Source organism: Mustela putorius, unplaced genomic scaffold, assembly GCF_011764305.1.
Source record: "Mustela putorius furo isolate JIRA1106 unplaced genomic scaffold, ASM1176430v1.1 tig00000228_pilon_pilon_pilon, whole genome shotgun sequence".
Classification (NCBI taxonomy): domain Eukaryota; kingdom Metazoa; phylum Chordata; class Mammalia; order Carnivora; family Mustelidae; genus Mustela; species Mustela putorius.
This window is the reverse complement of record NW_025421322.1, coordinates 30,266,221-30,285,778: the sequence shown is the minus strand read 5'-3', so window position 1 is coordinate 30,285,778 and position 19,558 is coordinate 30,266,221. Positions and strand designations below refer to the sequence as shown.

The following is a 19,558-nucleotide window of genomic DNA, read 5'->3' as shown; positions in this document are numbered from 1 at the left end:
TCAAGAGCCTAGTTCTCTTATGTAAACCTCTTTTTTGCATCCTCCTGCTTGTTTTTTCAACATAAAACTTTGAAAGCTTCGATCTCAGCTGAAGTGGGATTACATTCAGGCAGGATGACAAAGAAAGGACTGGGGAAGAATAAATTCAGCACTTCTCTTAAGGTCTTCTTTTTTATTCCCATTTTCGGGATATCCTACACGGGGTAGTGGTCGAGCTTACATGTGAGTTGTGACACAGGCTAGGAATGGGTCTAGAATTGACAAGAAGAAAGGTATTTCTGAAAGGGGGCTGATCTTATTTTATGGTTATCACTCATCATGGACTTTTCTTGGCTGGACTGTAAGCTCCCTCAGGCTGGCATCATGTCTGTGTTGCTCTCCAGAGATGAAATTAGGACCAGTGGATGAAAATTGTTGGGTATCAGATTTTTGCTCAGTGTAAAAGAAGAGGTTCCTCACAATGAGAAGAGGCTGACAGGGCAGTAATGGGTTCCCCATAATGGGAGATATTTGAGCTAAACTGGATGGGGTTGGGAATACGATGGAAGATATTTCTGCTTTTGTTGGGATATTGAGGTAGAGGTGTGTGGTTACACAGAGCACATATTTAAGGGATGGCGCAGGTGTATGAACTCTCTTCCTTGGTACAAATCGAGGATGGTGGGTTTCTCTGGACCATGGTTATTTAAGGATGGGTCTCAGTGTGTCATAAACATGGACCATAGTTCTTGGATTGTGAAGACCATCCTGTTAGCATCAGTGTTGGCAAAAAATTGGCTCCCTCAGTTTAATCGAAATTGATGAAGATTATAATAGATACAGTATAGAACCCCTAAATAATCCTAAATTATGATAATTAGGGCAAAAGGCTGAGGCCTAGGACTCTTGCCTTTAGTGTGTGCCTTGAAAAAGGCATCTAATCTCCCTGTGACTCTTTTAATACATTTCTATATAGTATAGCTCATACGATGTAGTCTCCATGTAACTCAATGGGAAGACAAAAGGCTAAAATAAGGTAAGGGTTGCTCTTCTATGTTTGGGGCAAGGACTGATTTCTTGGCTGTATCTGGTAAGGACTGGGTAGTTCCTGGGATTTTACCTATTTGACCAGAACAGAGTTCATAATCAGGGTTTCGTAGGTAAGCTTCCTGGGATCATGAATCGCCTGACATTGTATGCAGTTTTTCTGGGGGAGTAAAACCCCTACTTTTGTGTGATTTTCAGTAGGGCCTTGACCCCAAATATTCAGAACCATTTACCTCCACGGTGACGATGTGCTCAAACATAAAATATTCCAGAGAAAGGTAATATTGTGATCATTTACACTTTAGTGTTAATGAAAAAAATCTGAGTTTCATAGTGGGATTGGGACGAACCAGCTAGATGGGATGTTCAGGTTTTTTATGTAAAGAGGGAGCATTTATGTTCAAGGGTGAAGGTGGATTGGGGGAATAATATGTTGTGCCCTGGGCCACGTCCAAGTTCTCTGCCCCCCCACCTCACCCCCCACACTCCGACCCGGACATTTTTGCCCAGAGCGGAACCCTAGAACAAAAACCTCATTTATCTGAAAGAGCCATGCGTGGCAAGGTACAAGTCTCAAGCGGCGCCTGATTTCTGTTCTCAGACTGATCATTTAACACTTCCCCAGGGCGTGTCCACGATACCATCACAGGCAATAACGGTGCACCTCTGGGGAACCTGCCAGCGCTTCTGCCTTGTCGGGGCGCGGGAGTGAAGTTCAGTACCTGGCGGAGAGGGAAAGGCGTGCCAACCAGCCCAGCCATTCCAGGCCTGGAGAGGGGTGGGAGGTGGCAGCTTCGCTGAGTTCAGCACAAAGAGCCCTCAACTGCGAGCTCCGAGTTCCAGTTCCTGCTATTTCCGAGCTCGCTGACCTGAGGCAGCTACCGCCGACCTCTGAACCTCAGTTTTCCTTCTGTAAAATGAGAAGGCTGCAAGACTCGGACCCACCCAGATGCCATCTCCGCGCGGACGTGCTGCCCCTTTAAGGAGGGCGGGGGGCGCGGAGGCGGTGGCCGCGCCCCCTTGCTCTCCTCCCTCCCGCGCCGGACCACCTGTCCCCGGCCTCGCTCCGCCCCCTTCAGGAGGGGCGGGAGAAGAGGGGCGGGGAAGGAAGGCCGAGGATTTACCTTGCGGGGCGGGCGCGCGACGCATGCGCACGGCCGGACAGGTCCGCGGCGCCCTCACTTCCTGGCATTCCCCCCTCCCCCTCCTCGCCGTTACCCTGTACATCCGGGTCACTTGCCCTCCCCGTTCGGAGCCGCCGCCGCTGCTGCCGCCGCCGCCTGGCTCGTCGCGGCTCCGCCACAGGGGCAGGTGCGGAGGGGCTCCTGGTCCGGCCGCCGCCGCTGCCCCGCTCCGGGCCCGGGGCTCCCTCTAGCGCCGCTGAGGAGCCGCCGCCGCGGCTCAAGGAGGGCGGAGGAGCGGGGCTGAGAGAGCCCGGAGGCTCGCGCGGAGGGTGAGCGATTTATTTTTACCATTTCCCCCCTTCCCTCACGCCCCTCGCGATCCTGCCCCTCGACCCCATCTTGGCGGAGAGGCGGGCACGGTGGGGGCCGCGCCGGCGCGGGGCTTCCTCGGCCCCCGGCGCCGTGGGCCCGCCCTGGCGCCCACCCCCGGCTCTGCGGTTGCACCTCTGCGGGCGCCCCCCGCCCGCCGGCCCGCGGCGCCCCGACCCCTTCTTCCGCGGCCCCGGCCCCGGCGCCGCCGGCGCTCATTCATTCGGACCTCCTTTCTTCGTCCCCTTCCTCCCACCCGCAACTCCACGCGCGTGCTCGCCGCGCCCTCCCAACCCCAGCGCCGGCGGCCACGCGGGATCTCCGGCTCGCCGGCCCTGCCCCTCCCGCGTCGGCGCTCGCCCCCCACCCGCGGCGCCCACCTCCCTTTCCTCCTCGCGGCCGCCTTTCCTCCCTCCCTTTCTCCGCGGACTCACCCACAGATCCACACCCCCTTTTCCCTTTTCCGCCACGCCTCGCCGCGGCCGCCAGCCCTCCTGGCCACCCGCGTGAAAGTTGGTGTCGTTATTGCCCCTCTCCGCCCTTCCACCTGCGCGGCCGGACCTTGCAACCCAAACACCGCGTTGACCTCTTAAATTCCCAGCCTTACAAAGTCCAGATTCTCAGCCCTGGGGTGTGGTCTTAGGGTGTTTCCAAAACACACAGTTTCTACTATAATTACCCAAATCTGTGACTGTCAAAATGTAGTGCAAGTGGCAATTGCTGTGTGTGTCTGTAACTCATGGCTATTCTAGGCTGTACCAAATATCATCATCTTTTCTTTCCTTTCCTTTCCCCGGGAGTGTTATCTGTGATGGGTTAATTTTCTTAGAATGTAAAATTTGGCAGAAGATTGTTACTCTTTCTACTCCTCCACCTTCCTGCCCTCTTGGTTTCATGACTGATTTGCAACATTACCTGTTACTACTGTTGGTTGGTGAGACTTTTTCTCCTCCAATTTGTCAACAGCAGTCATCGAGGGTTCCCTGGTGTGCGGAATACCGATTAAATGCCTGAATTCTTGCAGTACCACAAAGTGCCATTCTGGATAAGACAAAGATTTGTGGAATTTGTTTACATTTTTCCCCCCTCCTGTGTATTTATTGCGTTTGCCAACATTTTACTCCATAATCTTTATGTGGAAAATGTGTATCAGTCAATTTTGTGTTCTTACAGTCTTGCAGTTTGGCAGACTGACATTCCAGAGGAGTGTTTTATATAGCTGAAGGAATTTCAATCACTTGGGTCTTTGGGGACTTATTGCGAATCATTTTAGACAAATGTACCTCCAGAAAAATACACTGATCCTTTTAATTCTTTAATTATATTTAATAATAGAAACAGAAGCTTTGTGTCTATAGCACTTGGTAATTGGGGCTTATTCGATAACCCCTTGGTGAAGTGTAGTTGGCTACAACTGCCTGATCAGCATCCATGAAATGAAATGATAGGCTCCCCTTTTTTCATATGACAGTCATAGTCTGTAATAATGAAGTCAAAGAAAGGTTTTTAGTCCTGTGGTATACCTACCTGGATATCAGAATGATACCATTGCTATCAGCGTTAATGTCAGCATTTTCTAATAGCCTTTCTGGGGAGCTAGGTATTAAAAAGGCACTTGGATGTTTGTTCTCTTATAGGTTTTGGATAACCACTCTAGCAGTAAGATTTATTAACTCATAGTTAGGATTGCCTTTCTTTGGCAGAACAATTTTGTTAGGTAACACATTTTTCAATTCTTTAGAACTTTTAACAGTTACATAGCTGCTCCAGTGGAAGCTCATGGATTGTCTCAGGTTCTGGATCTGTAGTATAAACTCTAGATCATTTCATAATTGAATAGAGGCTAGATTTTTCTCTCCTATGAAACTGGTTCATCAAAGGAAGACATGATTAGTAAATTGATTCTAGTTGCCCCCACAAAAATAAAATTTCAGGTTCTGAGATTAAGCGAATATAGTTTATTTCTGATAGATTACAGGTGATATTTTACATGATCAGACTTAGAACTTTCTATTTCTCTGAACTTTCCCCAAAAATAGGTTAAAAAATCTGTTACATAGTTTCACTCTTGAGATTATTATACTCATATTTGGAATGATCATTTACCATTGTAAGTAATTGAGGAGTATAGAGGGATGCCTATTTCATTATACTCCTGGTTTCCTTGGGGAAAATCCTGGACTGTTGCTTATATGAGGTTACTTAAATCATTAAGTACTGATGCACTTAACCGTTAGGGCCTATAATTTGCTTTTTCACTGTTTAAGGAAACACAATTATAATATTTGGAAGTATTTAATTATATTGTTAGTGACATTGCCACGGTTATTGTTGGTCTCTCCTTTTCTTTTACTGCACCAGAATTTAGCCTGGTGCTCAGTGGATACACAAATGTTTTGAATAATTGAAAGAATGGCAAGGTCAAAGAGTTTTTGACTATAGCATCATTTTGTAATTGTGTGGCAAAAGTTTGGGGGAAAATGTTGATTGCTCTCAGCTGCAGTTTTCGTAAGTTTGTATATTTTGAGGATTGCTGTGTTTGATTATTTCTACTGCTTTGAGATCTTTTGGGGGAGAAAATACAAAGAAAGTACAGTAGACATGTCATTTTGTGGTATGCTTTAGTCCATTGAGTGGATTTGTTCACTTAGAATGGATATTTGATATCTTCTCAGTATTCCTGAGCAACAGTCAATTCAGGTTACATCTTGTGCACTTAAAGTCACCATAAAAATTCTCAGCTGCGTAAGCTCATCCTGTATTATGATCAATTCACTAAAATGAGGTTAATTTTTTGAGATATTTTTTCAGGTGGCAGAAATGGAAGGTATCATCAATAATGTGACAGTGACTATGTAATTTTTTTTTTTTTTGAAAGATCTTATTTATTTGAGAGAGAGATTGAGAGAATGAGTGAGCAGGGGCAGAGGGAGAAGCAGACTCTAAGCCCAATGTGGAACTTTATCCCAGGACTCTGGGATCATGACCTGAGCCGAAGGCAGATGCTTAACTGACTGAGCCACCCAGGCATCCCAGTGGTTATGTAATATTTCAGTGGTGGTGGTAATGATAACATTAATAGTAACTGACACATAGTGTTTACCACTTGCCTGGTTGAGTTCTAAGAAATTCAGTCTTTATAACACTTTGTTAGGTGAGTGTTAGTATTCCCATGTCACACACTCGGAAACTGAAGTTAAGTAATAACTGAAGTGACACAGCTACTAAGTGATAGAACTTGGTCTTGGCTCTTTAATTATTATGCTGTGGTAGTGAGCGTGTACTGTACGCCAAGTTCTTTACCAGTTCTTTATTAGTTTAATGACAATCCTGCATGGTATAGGTTAATTCCTAGTTAACTCCAAGTTAACATTAGCAATGTCAGGCTCAGAAACCTTAGGTAACTTCTCCAAGTATGCCTCCCAAGTAGGGTGGGTGGCATAAACCCAGGCCTCTGTGCTTTGTAGTCTTTACTAAAATTCTATTTCAAAGTACTAATTTGAGGTCCTGTATTTTATATTATATATTTAGAAGGCATACTTAAGACAGCCAACCTAAAAACTTTGTCAGCTGACATACAGGATGGAAAATGTTCATCACTTCTCTACTCTCTTGTGAGCCAGGATTATAATTTCCTGCTTAGCTTCACCCTTTGCCCATTCCTGTAAGTATATTGGAATGAAGGTGAGTGACATTTGTAAAACTTTTTGAACAAGGAAATCATTCTTAGAATGTACACACACATTTATGGTGACACATCCTTTGTCCTGATAGTGGTACCATTGGTGAGAATGGCTTTTTTTCTGAAGATGTTGGGGTGATTTTGTTTTAAGTAGAAGACCTAATGCAAAGATATATTTTTATAGCTATTTAATTTATTTTGTAAAGATGACATTCTGTGGTGCTGTTGTATGCAACACTGTGAAGTTTTCAATTCTGTACAGTTATATTCTGCCATGGGAGTAATTTCTGCTTGATACATTCCCATTGGTGCAGTGTGTCTGGTATTGTATTATAAACCTAAACTAATACACTTCATTGTGCTTAGAATATTTCTTCTAATCATAAATTGGCATGTTCTCAGATAATTCCTGTTACACTGAATACTAATTCAGGTCAAACAATTTTAGGACATACTTTCTATGAAAAAAGTTATGACATATTCCCCAAAATTATTTGGGGATTATTTATGCCATTTCTCTGTTCTTTTTGAGAGTAACAGAGAGTTGAAGGCACTAATTTAAATAATCCGTGATTTACTAGGTCTTGAAGTAGACTTTTACAGTTTCTGATTTGTACTTTAACGGAGAGATTCTACTCCCTGTAAAATTTTAGTATGTATGGACAAAACCTTGCACTTAAGCCCTGATTGGCTTTTGTTCAGAGAGTGAAGATTCTCCGATTACCTATGAAATGGAAATAATAATATCCTTGCTATGTGCTTCACAATTCTTATGAAGTTTTCATATTTCAGTGCAATGTGGTAGGGAGGGCAAAATATAATTTTATTAAGTTAACATGTTTCCTTTTTTGGGAAGGGGGACACAGGGAGAAGGGAGAGAGAATCTCAAGCAAACTCCCCACTGATTTGAGATTCTTTCTCTTCCTCCCCCCGCACTTGCTCTTTCAAATAAATAAATCTTTTAAAAAAACCTTGCTTTTGATAATGTATTTTTTGACAACTAGCGTAATACTTGGTATATGATGGTTATTAATCCTGCAAGTAGTTAATAAACACAGGAGCAGGCTTATAATAACAGTGAATAAAATACTAGTGGTCTCTCCTTAGAGTAGGAGAGAGAAAAATAGACAATGTGAGTTCAGTCTGTGTATTCCATAGGTACCTAAGGAGTCAGGGTAAACGCCCATGTTGTAATGCCAATTAAACTAAAACCTAAGGAGTGGACCAGTAGTCAGTCAGACAAAAGGGAGAATGCATGGGCATAAATGAGGGAGAGGCAAAAGCTTTGAGATAAGAGAGGTCAGGTACATTTTAGAAATGGATACTGGTTCTGTAAAAGAGGGGTGGGAAGGAGGTACACAATGGGTAAACTGGAAGCCTGGCTGCACGAGTGGTGTTAACAAGTTCAGGTTAGTTTGGACTGAAGGCCATAGGGAAACCATTATAGGATTTTAAGGGAGGGGAGGTGAAATACTAGCTTGTTCTGACAGTTTTTGGAGAATGGATTGAAGGTAAAGTAAGATTCAGTACAAGTCGGCAAACTAAGAGGCTGTTGTTGTTAAAGTCCAGGGAAGAATTGATAGCGATCAGCATTGGAGTACTGATAATGGAGAAATGGTATTAAATCCATAAGATTTGATGATTTACTGGACTTAGGCTCTGTAGAGCCTGTAACTTTGCTTCCAGTAATAGAGTAGGGCATAAATTTTCCCCAGGGTCCTGTTACTACTTTTTCATGTAAAGCTGAGATATTGCTGGGGCTAAGACAAAACCAGATGTATGCTCAAATATGAATTTTCAGTTGACTCTCGACGTTGTTAGTTACGGAGTTGGCCCATCCTAGACTTAGGTTATCAGACCAACGTGGATACTCCTGGGAGGTCAATCTCCCTGGGCTCTGTCCAGGTGGGATAGAAGAGCATAGGGTTCTGCCCCATGATGTACAGTCCATTTCCACCACGCCTTGAGTCTGCACCTGCATTCCTACAGCTTCTCAGGGTTCTGTGGACAGTGACAGAGGAGACAAACCATGTGGAAACAGCTTTCTAAGCAGCCCCGGTCTGGATCTAGGTTGATTGGAAATGAAAGGTAAACCTGCTTTTATCAGCTCTCTTCTATTGGCTTAAGCTCTTTTTTTTTTTTTTAAGATTTTATTTACTCGACAGAGAGAAATCACAAGTAGGCAGAGAGGCAGAGAGAGAGAGAGAGAGAGAGAGAGAGAGGAGGAAGCAGGCTCCCCGCGGAGCAGAGAGCCTGACGCGGGGCTCGATCCCAGGACCGTGGGATCATGACCCGAGCCGAAGGCAGAGGCTTCAACCCACTGAGCCACCCAGGCGCCCCAATTGGCTTAAGCTCTTACCTATACCTCCTTTGCAGCAAGATTGCTCAGGATTCCAAATAATTTGATTTAGGGAGAGAAGAGCCTTGCCGAACATTAGCAGTTGACACTTTACGCTGTTGGGTCCTTTATTTGGCAGGGGGAGCTGGTAAAGTGAATGACAAATGCTTTTTTCATAGGATAAGCCTGGACGTTTGGAAGCTGGGACACATTTGACCCCTTTAAAAACTGCCCTTTAGAGTAAATTGGGGGTGGGGAGGGGACAGTAGGTTAGAAAACCAAAGTAGGAATATCAGCCTGGGGACTCATGAGGCCTCTGTGAGTCAGGCACTCAGTTTCCATGGGCGGCCAATAACATGCTCACAATTACTTTAGAGAAGGAGCATGCAGAGACAAAGAATTGAGAACCCGCTGGGGCACCTGCAGGTGGAGACTGCCTCCCTCTGTCAGAAGCTCTAATCAATAAAATCGCAAGTCACACAGACCCAACCAAAAAACGGGTCATTAGGCTTGTGGGGCCCCAAAAGTACTAGTATTCTTATACATGTGACTCTTCCTGATTGGGAGAATCTCCTCTGGCACTTACACGGTGGGGAGGGACAACCACGTAACATATGGAAACTTCTAACTACACACTGGGATGTAGAGGCAGCAACAGAATATTGAACTGGCCCAAAGAGCCCTGTCCTTTGGTCACATTCATTTTTTTTTCCCCTCTAAATCCTGCTCAAACTATTAATTGAATCTAGATTTTTCTCTCCCTTCTTGGGACTGGGTAGGGTGGTGATGACATGGGTGTCTATATCTAAACGAACCTTAAAGCTTTGAGTCCCTCTCTAAAGTTCTCTAGGCAGCTTATTGGCCTTGTGGCCTTGGGGTCAGGGAGACCTCAGCCCAATACTATATCATTTTTTCTGTAAAGCAGAAGAGTTTTGGGGGTAGAAGTAGAGCAGCGTGGAGATGGCAGCATGGAGGGAGAAAGCATCTGTACCAGCAGTCAAAGCTTTGTATTCCCTTTTGGTCATTCCCTCATAGTTCAGTCAAAGGAACTTCTAATACTTTTGTCCAACTAAACCTTCACTTTGGCAGCAAGACCATCATTATTTACATAATCAATTTTAGTTTTGGGGATTCCAGGGCTCAATAGTCACAGCCACATTGCCTTTCATTTGGAAACACAGGGCTGTTGCCCCGTTGTCTTGGCATATCCCTTCCTCTGCCAGTCCAGAGGAGAATGAACAACTACCGAGTCACCATTTGGATGGCTGATTTCAATTCCATTCTCACTACTCAGTTTCTGAACATTAAGCCAGCTCCTGTTCATTAACAGGTAGGGCGGTAGGGGTCCATATTTTCACCTTCTTCCCACCTACCGTCAGGACGACTCTCAGATCCCAGGGTGTCTTCCCGTTTCGTAGACCTCTGTCTTCTAGAAAGTCATGGATGGCTCTGTCAGTATCCCATCCTTACTGCCAAAACTGTCCAGAACCATGATGATCTGAGATCATACCCTACTTACAAGCTAGTAAGTTACCATGCCACCTTTTCATGGATGCTGGTAGAAAACATGAAACTCCTGTGCAAGATAGGAAGGGCAGTATTATTACTTTTACTAATAGCAGTAGTCAGAGCATCAGCATTTGAGAGGTATTTTCTCCAAGGTAAGTTGGTATCTACTCAAATTGTAATGGCTAACATGTCCAGACATCTTTTGAAAAAAATGATACATGTTTCTTAAGAATTTGGGGGACATCATATTAAAGTGAACTATGGGAAAACCACCTTGGGTTGCAAAGTATGAGATTACTGTGTTTTTGTTTATGTCATACAATAGTTCTCTATTTAAAATTCTGGGAAATTCTAACAACAATATAAGCACATTTTTAATGAGGTTTCCTTTCCTTTAGATCTTGGGACAGTATAGATTTAGGGGCTAGCATAGGGATGCCTGCGTGTCTCAGTCAGTTAAGCATCTGCTTTCAGCTCAGGTTGTGATCCCAGGGTCCTGGGGTAAAGTCATGCCTAGGGTTCCTTGCTCAGCAGGGAGCCTGCTTCTCCCCTGCCTGCTGCTTGTCCTGCTTGTGGGTACGTGCTCTTGCTCTCTGACAAATAAATATTAAAAAAAAAAAAAGATTTTATTTATTTATTTGAGAGAGAGAGAATGAGAGAGAGAGAAAGAGAGAGCATGAGAATTGGGAGGGTCAGAGGGAGAAGCAGACTCCCCGCCAAGCAGGGAGCCCAATGCGGGACTCGATCCCGGGACTCCAGGATCAGGACCTGAGCCGAAGGCAGTTGCTTAACCAACTGAGCCACCCAGGCATCCCATAAATAAATGTTTTAAAAGGCGGGGGAAGCGGCTATAGTTGGAGGAAGGTTTAAACTTTTTTTTTTTTTTTTTTCATTTTTTTAAAAGGGGGTTAGGCTTCATTTTATCAGTCAGCATTTTTAACTCCTGTCCAGTCATTTTCTGTAAACAAATTCAAGAAATATTATTTCAAAATTTAACTTTACTTGCTGAAGATTGTTATGTTTAAACTTGTTTTTACTTGAATATTTAATATGTTCTGGTATTAACATAAATATTATTTACCAAGTTGTTTTCTGAAGTTCAGAAAAGTTAGCTTCATTTATTCTGTCCATTTGGGTTAAAGTGTACATGAGTGTACAGAGCTGGAGATGTAAAGAAATTTAATAGCTATGGTGGCACCACTTCTAAGTAGCTAGTGGATAAAAGCTTACATTTTGCAAACTCTCTGATTATTGGGGCTTCCTATATTAAAATGTGAATATAGTTAAACCAAAGCTTTTCCTTTTTATTTATAGAACAGTATGTTGAAGCTGTAGTCGAAATATGTAGCCTGGGGTTGGCAACCCTTTGAAATGGGTGTGCCAAAGTTCCAGTATAGTATGTGTCATGGTGACAACTGGCCAGTGTTCTGTCTTTGGTATGTGTCACTGACCCCTTCTTAGTAGTCTAGTAGCATATTAAAAGTTCGTTTAAGAACTTTGTTTTAGGGGCGCCTGGGTGGCTCAGTGGGTTAAGAACTTTGTTTTAGCTGATTTTCAGTGTTCTTAGCAGCTTTTAAAAAAACACCTATATTTTATTAAAATCAAATTTAATTTTTAAACCATTCTCAGTTTGCTTAGTTTGGGTAAGTAGATAGTCTGTGATTTTAAATAATTAAAGAATATTTAAACATCTCATGTTTTCCTAGTTGAGGTATACAGGCAAAGCTTTAGTGAAGTCCTTAACCTGCCTCTGGTCTCTCAGATCCTTTCTCGAGTCTTATTTGGGTCTCATAAGAGAGAGATGAGTGAGCAATTTTTTTTTTTTTAAAGTATAACTGGTTTACAGTGTCATAGGAAACTGTCCTTGAGTCGTAAAGTAGGATTAAACAGGTGCTGTGAGACAGTTTATCCCAGGCAGTTATAAGTCACATGATTAGCAAATATTTTCTCCCAGTCTGTGCCTTGTCTTGTTATTTTCTTAATGGTATCATTTGAGGTGCAAGGGTTTTGAACTTTGATAGAGTCTAGTTTACCTTTTTCTTTGCTTTTAAGAATCCTTTTTTTTTTTTTTTTTTAAGATTTTATTCATTTATTTGACAGAGAGAGAGATCACAAGTAGGCAGAGAGGCAGGCAGAGAGAGAGAGAGGAGGAAGCAGGCTCCCTGCTGAGCAGAGAGCCCGATGCGGGACTCGATCCCAGGATCCTGAGATCATGACCTGAGCTGAAGGCAGCGGCTTAACCCACTGAGCCACCCAGGCTCCCAGCTTTTAAGAATCCTTTTGTTTCTGTGTCCGTGAAGTCTTAGTCCAACCCAGGACCATGAGATTTATGCCTATGTATTCTAAATGTTTCATATTTTATCATTTTATTACTTGTGTTTGGGTTTGTGATCCATTTTTAATTAACTTTTTAAAAAGATTTTATTTACTTATTGAGAGAGAGAGAGCACATGTGAGCGGTGGGAGGAACAGAAGGAGAGTGAATCCCAAGCAGACTCTGTGCCAAGCACAGAGCCTGTCACAGGGCTGGATCTCACGACCCTGAGATCATGACCTTAGCCAAAATGAGGAGTCGGACACTCAATTGATTGAGCCACCTAGGTACCCCTAATTAATTTTTATATATAGTGTGAGGTAAATTTCTTAAGTTGACCTTTTTGTATGTAGATAAGCAGTTGTCTTAGTGCCATCTGTTGAAAAGACTGTCCTTTTCCCTGTTGCTTTGCCGTGGTGTCTTGGTTGAGAATCAGTTGACCCTAGATGTATGGGTTTATTTCTGGACTCTTTTTTCTGTTTCATTGGTCTACATGTCTCTTATTTTGCTAGTACCACATGTCTTGATTACTGTAGCTCGTCATGACTTTTTTTTTTGTTATTAATTGTTACTATTATTTTATTCATGAGCTTTTTTTTTTTTTAGTGTATTTTTTTTTAAATTTCTTTTCAGCGTAACAGTATTCATGGTTTTTGCACCACACCCAGTGCTGCATGCAATACGTGCCCTCTCCAATACTCACCACCTGGTTCCGCCAACCTCCCACCCCCCCCGCCCCTTCAAAACCCTCAGGTTGTTTTTCAGAGTCCATAGTCTCTCATGATTCACCTTCCCTTCCAATTTCCCTCAACTCCCTTCTCCTCTTCATCTCCCCATATCCTCCATGCTATTTGTTATGCTCCACAAATAAGTGAAACCATATGATAATTGACTCTCTCTGCTTGACTTATTTCACTCCGCATAATCTCTTCCAGTCCCATCCATGTTGCTACAAAAGTTGGGTATCGTCCTTTCTGATGGAGGCATAATACTCCATAGTGTATATGGACCACATCTTCCTTATCCATTCGTCCGTTGAAGGGCATCTTGGTTCTTTGCACAGTTTGGTGACAGTGGCCAATTCCTTCTATAGACATTGGGGTACAGATGGCCCTTCTTTTCACTACATCAGTATCTTTGGGTAAATACCCAGTAGTGCAATTGCAGGGTCATAAGGAAGCTCTATTTTTAATTTCTTGAGGAATCTCCACACTGTTCTCCAAAGTGGCTGCACCATCTTGCATTCCCACCAACAGTGTAAGAGGGTTCCCCTTTCTCCACATCCTCTCCAACACATGTTGTTTCCTGTCTTGCTAATTTTGGCCATTCTAACTGGTGTAAGGTGGTATCTCAATGTGGTTTTAATTTGAATCTCCCTGATGGCTAGTGATGATGAACAATTTTTCATGTGTCTGATAGCCATTTGTATGTCTTCATTGGAAAAGTGTTTAATCATATCTTCTGCCCATTTTTTGATATGATTGCCTGTTTTGTGTGTGTTGAGTTTGAGGAGTTCTTTACAGATCCTGGATATCAACCTTTTGTCTGTACTGTCATTTGCAAATATCTTCTCCCATTCCGTGGGTTGCCTCTTTGTTTTTGTTGACTGTTTCCTTTGCTCTGCAGAAGCTTTTGATCTTGATAAAGTCCCAAAAGTTCATTTTGGCTTTTGTTTCCTTTGCCTTTGGAGACGTATCTTGAAAGAAGTTGCTGTGGCTGATATCGAAGAGGTTACTGCCTATGTTCTTCTCTGGGATTCTGATGGATTCCTGTCCCACGTTGGTTGAGGTCTTTTATCCATTTCGAGTTTATCTTTGTGTACGGTGTAAGAGAATGGTCAAGTTTCATTCTTCTACATATAGCTGTCCAGTTTTCCCAGCACCATTTATTGAAGAGACTTTTTTCCACTGTATATTTTTTCCTGTTTTGTCGAAGATTATTTGACCATAGAGTTGAGGGTCCATATCTGGGCTCTACTCCGTTCCATTGGTCTATGTGTCTGTTTTTATTCATCATGCCATATTTTAATAGTGCAAATAGCATTCTTTCATTGTAAAAGTGTATACTCATTTATTTTAAAAATGAGACAAAATGGAAAAAAAAGAAGGCAAAAATCACCATCTAAGTAGTGTTCTGGTGAACATCTCTCCAGATATCTGTGCACATACATGCATGTTGTATGAGTGTACACACGTCCTCCACAGTTATACATAAAGACGCATCAGTATTTGCCCACGCTCATTGTTCTTGTGTACTTTTGAGTGAATACATTTATTGTTAACTTTAAGAGAGAACTGATTATTTTTCTTTCTTCAGGCACTTCTGTAATTCTGTGAGTTCTCACTGACATCCACTTCTGAGAAAAGCAAAGATTCTTTGGGCTAAGAACTGAGTGCTTTTTTTTTCTTGGTAGCATGTTAATTGGAATTTATTTCTCACTTCATCTGCTGAAATATGACTTTAAAACAATTTTTTTAGAGTGTGCTCCGTGAATGGGTGGTAGATTATTTGTGGAACATTAACAAAAATAATCCCCAAATCCAGTTTTAAACACTTTAAAGTTTCCATAAATCTGCTCTTGAGCATTAGATTGATTCTTGGCGTTGTGATCATGAGTGTGGAGCCAGTAAATATTGTATGTGTGGTGATAGAGTTTTATTTGCAGTCATGTGAGGACCAATCCATGCTGCAAGTTTGTTCTTGCCACGTTGATATGCTCTGTTGCATTTCATGGGTTCAGCCTGCCTGTAATCATGATAAAGCTCCGTCTCATGATATTTCCAGCAATCATTGTGGAACTGTGACCAGTCCCTGAAACACTTTCTCATCTTGGGCATAGGTCAGATCCCATGATCAGAAACTCCCCAGACATTCACCTGCTTTTTGGAGTATGAGTTTTATATTGTGACTACAGGGCTTCAAGTTACATTTAGAGGCATAACATATATAGGAGACCATATAGAATTGTCTTAATTTTAAAAGATTGAAATTTAATCTCTGGCAGTGGGAGCCTTATGGTTTTGATTTTGGGGAGTGACAGTGTGACAAGTTTCAGAAAGCCACCTTTACATTGGCTTAATGGAAATTCGGTGTTTATGAAAAGCATGCCGAAATTCTGTGGGAAACTGGATTGCATGATAGGATTATATAAATGAGGTGTTTTTCTACAAGATTTTAAAAAGGAAACTTAAAAGAAGAAATTTTCAGATGAAAGCAACATGCTAAAGTGTTAACTGGCTAACTGTGGTGGGATTACGGATTTTTCTTCCTACTTTTTGTGGAAAATTTAGTGAAGTGCTAAATATATCATGTAATAAGATGTGAAAATGGAACTCTTTTTATTCTGAGTTTGGCCCTAAGTTGAGAGGTGCACGTTTCTAAAGAGAGTTATAAGCATCCCATGCAGGTATGCAAAATTAAGAGCCAGAAAATGGATTTGTGACCGCTAAATACCTACCCCACATGTTGATAGAAAAAAATCAGGGAGCTGTATATTAGAATAGTTTTTGAACTGAGTTGTTGTATATTGGAAAAGTGTTTTTAAACCAGGTTGTTAGTGTGCTAGGAGTTTCTTCTAACCTACCCTCTCCCTTCTTGGCGTGCTCCCTCTCCAGTACAGGAGCTTTCTGGTAATGATTTGAGAGCTGAATATGTAACTTGTGTAGTTTAGGGGACACAGTGGGTTGATGTCTCACTGTTGTTGCGTGAAAGAGAAGCTGTTTGCTCTGGCAGCACAGCAAAGCCAGGTTACTGCGGGGGTGGACTGCCCATCCTCCCTGAGTTCTGAAGGGGCACATGTTTCCCATCGACGGGATGAGCACCCCGAGTGGATCAGGGTCGTATGAGGCAGAGTGGGGAGGAAGAAATGGTCGGATTCCCGCCGGAGATGTATTATCTTGCATCAAGAAATTGTGGTGAGAGATCCCAGTCCTAGAGTGGGTGAGAGCTTGCAGGAAACTCCAGAAGGCATTCCCTGACTGATCAAATTTAAGTACTTTTTGAGCTGAGAGTGCCCATGCCCTCTCATGGCCCTGAACTGCTACATGCAGGGCTAGTGAGGTGGAAGGGAGAGCTGGTCAAGCACTGTGCTCCTGTCAGGCCTGAAATCGAGCGGGCTGCAGACGGAACTGGGACAGGGCGAGAAGCGGTAGTGCAGGATGACAAATTGTGACCATGCTACTAAACTGGGTCTATCAATTTCTAAATTCTGACAGTTTTTATAACTTGAAAATGACCAAAGTCATAGGCTTGCTTAAATAAAAGTTCAGGGACATTAAACTGCCACCACAGAATAACTTTAAAGGACGGTGGTAGATATAACATTGCTTTATGGTTATATCCCACAGGTTTTGCTTGTACAGGGTAATGGTTACAATTGTTTTTCTATTAAGAAAACTATCAATGAAAACAAAGAAGAATGTGCCCATTGAGGCATTTTGTTATGGATTAAAATGTCATCATCTTTGGGACCAGTCAGATCTGTGCTTGAGTCAGATTAACCCTTAACACTGACATGAGTTAAGTAAACCAATTTCTGAGGTTCATGTTCCTCATTTACTTTCTATGGAATGGGTAACATTATAGGGTAACATCATCTGTTTTGCAGTGTTTTTTGAAAAAATTGTGATCTGTAGCAAAATGCATGGTATACAGTAGGTATTCACAAATATTAATAGCCCTTATAGCAAATGCTTCCTAAAGGTTTAAATATATTCTTACTCTCCTTAATATGTGCTTTGCTTCTTCTAAATGTATTCTCTGAAAATACCAGATGGGTTAGGGGATTGAGTATGACTACAGGATGCTATCCAGGATGTAAGAAATGCTGGTTTTTAGGAAAGCTAAAAATTCCACTTTTGATTTGAAATGTGATACATTTTCAGGAAGAGTGAAAACTAATTTCACTTACATGTTGTTTTTTAGTGAGGAAACATGAATTAAGGATCTTAAAGAAAAGGTAAGAGCAGGTGGAGAATCTTTTCATTACTGTTCTTGAACAGTTTAGAATATATAAAACAAAGGAAGGCCTCTTATTACAGAGAGAGTAGTTCATACAAATCAGTATCATTTTAGTGTCCTTTTTTCCTCAAAATGTTTCATTGTTCTTTTTCTGGGAAGTTTTAAAATTATTTATTAGACTAATACATTTTTTAAAAGATTTTTATTTTATTTATTTGAAAGAGAGAGATCACAAGGAGGCAGAGAGGTGGGGGGGCAACAGGCTCCCTGCTGAGCAGAAAGCCCCATGTGGGGGCTCAATCCCAGGACCCAGAGATCATGACCAAATGTCATGACCAAATGTTCTCTTCTACTTTTTTTAATGTTCATATTTTATACTTTGAAACTTAAAATTTTAATAATATAGGTACCTCTTAAAAGTCTCAAAAAATGATTTATATAACTTTTAATTTCAGAGTATCTTTATTATTTACACTCTGAACCCCAAGTTACATTTGTAACATAGTTTTGCTTATTTGTAGGAATGGCTTTAAATTAGGAAGGGAGTTATAGTTCGCTTTCTATATGAGTCCAGAATAGTCTTTATAATTCATTCAGGGGTCTTTGGTTAAAAGTTGGAGAAACTTATTAGGTAATTTATTGGCATGATGGCAGGTAGCTCACAGAATTGGTGGTGGAGAGGTTAGGAATTCAGGTTCAAAAAATGAGCAATAACCACAGGAGGGCAAGAAGCAGATTATATTACAGTAACAGTCTGGTCAGGACACTGTGGCACTGGTCTTGTTTCTGTCTCTGTGAATGATTTCTCAAGGATCCAGGGTCTTTGGACCATTCTCTCAAGATAGGAAGTCATGGGAGTAGAGGGGCAGTATTGGTGGGCTGATCCTCCCTGACCTCTACACTTGTGCTCCATTGACCCTCCATATCTTTATTTGGAGGCCTTGGCCTGGTGAATTTAACACAGCCAAAGCAATTCTAGTTGAAGTTTTAATTTGTTGATTTGCTTTCTATTCTTGTGTCTCTACTGTTTTGAGAATGAAACCTTCAAATGCACTGTTTTGAGCATGTAGCACAAAATAGTATGTATGCGTGTTGACATTGATTTCAGGAAGTGACAGTCCCTTCTGATTACACAGTAGGCAACATGATGTGATATACATATACGCATATGCCAAAATCTGCAAATACTGAATGTTTTCAACTTGATTATCTCTGCACAACCTCTAGAAGTTGGGATTCCACTAAAGGATTATCAGCTCTTGGGTGCCTAAGTGGCTCAGTCTGTGAAGCATCTGTCTTTGGCTCAGGTCATGATCCCAGGGTCCTGGGATTGAGCCCTGAGTTGCACTGCTTCTCTCCCTTCCTCTCCTGTTCCCTCTGCTTGTACTCTGTGTATGTATGTGTGTGTGTCTCAAATAAATAAAATCTTTAAAAAGGGGGGGGGGATTACCAGCTCATTTGAGAAGTAAAGTTAATCTATATGATGTGATGCTTTTGTAGTTTTGTGTATTGATGTTTTAGGTAACCTGTGGCTACTAGTAGACATTTCATTTTTAGGAGAAAAGCCTGTAAGACATGTAGGGTTGTTTTTAAAGAGAAAAGAGAGCCTCTACACCCACCCACTCCCCATTCCAGGAACTGTAGCATGTTGATCTATTTGTTTTAAAGGTAAAGCTTTAACACATACATACATAGTCTTTGATCATTAAAAAGTTAGCATAGTACATGTCCTTTTTTGAAAATGTTTCCCTGCATCTGGTTTGTAAATTCAAGATTTTGTTTATTCATTTGACAGAGATCACAAGTAGGCAGAGAGGCAGGCAGAGAGGGAGAGCAGGAAGCAGGCTCCCTGTGGAGCAGAGAGCCCAATGCTGGGCTCCATGATCCTGGGATCATGACCTGAGCTGAAGGCAGAGCCTTTAACCCACTGAGCCACCCAGGCGCCTGGTTTGTAAATTCAGACTGAGTAGTTAAAATCTGGAATTATCTAAACGTCAGTAAGTAGAAATAAAAGAAGAGCAGACAGATTAAGGTTCAGACATGCATGGCAGATGGAATAGTAGTTATTAAAAAATTATCATGTGTGTGTGTTTTGTATTTAGTCACATTGAAAAATCTTACGCATTGTTTGTGAATTTCTTAATGTTGCCTCAGTCTCAGTTTAGCAAGGCATTTTTTTTTAAGGACTTTAGCATTAATCTATTATGAACTGTTAACAGTCGGCACTTAAAATGTCT

At 42.0% G+C, this 19,558-nt stretch overlaps 1 protein-coding gene and 1 non-coding gene across 9 annotated transcripts in view; both read left to right on the top strand.

The window, feature by feature from the left end:
* The window catches only part of CYRIB (CYFIP related Rac1 interactor B), a 145,001-nt gene that overhangs the window by 61,832 nt on the left and 63,611 nt on the right, over positions 1-19,558 (top strand). For 3 of the 8 annotated variants that reach the window (XM_004743557.3, XM_045078125.1, XM_045078126.1), the window contains exon 1: positions 2,245-2,479. The exons of 4 other annotated variants lie outside the window; for them this stretch is intronic. The gene's annotated coding sequence lies outside the window, so the exon portion shown is untranslated. Of the gene's footprint in view, positions 1-2,240; positions 2,480-19,558 lie in introns of those variants that run through there. One more of the 8 variants, XM_004743563.3, reaches the window with a different exon arrangement.
* On the top strand, positions 8,060-8,244 carry LOC123391520. The gene has a single exon (XR_006606230.1). It is a non-coding gene; the product is annotated as a small nucleolar RNA SNORA73 family (small nucleolar RNA).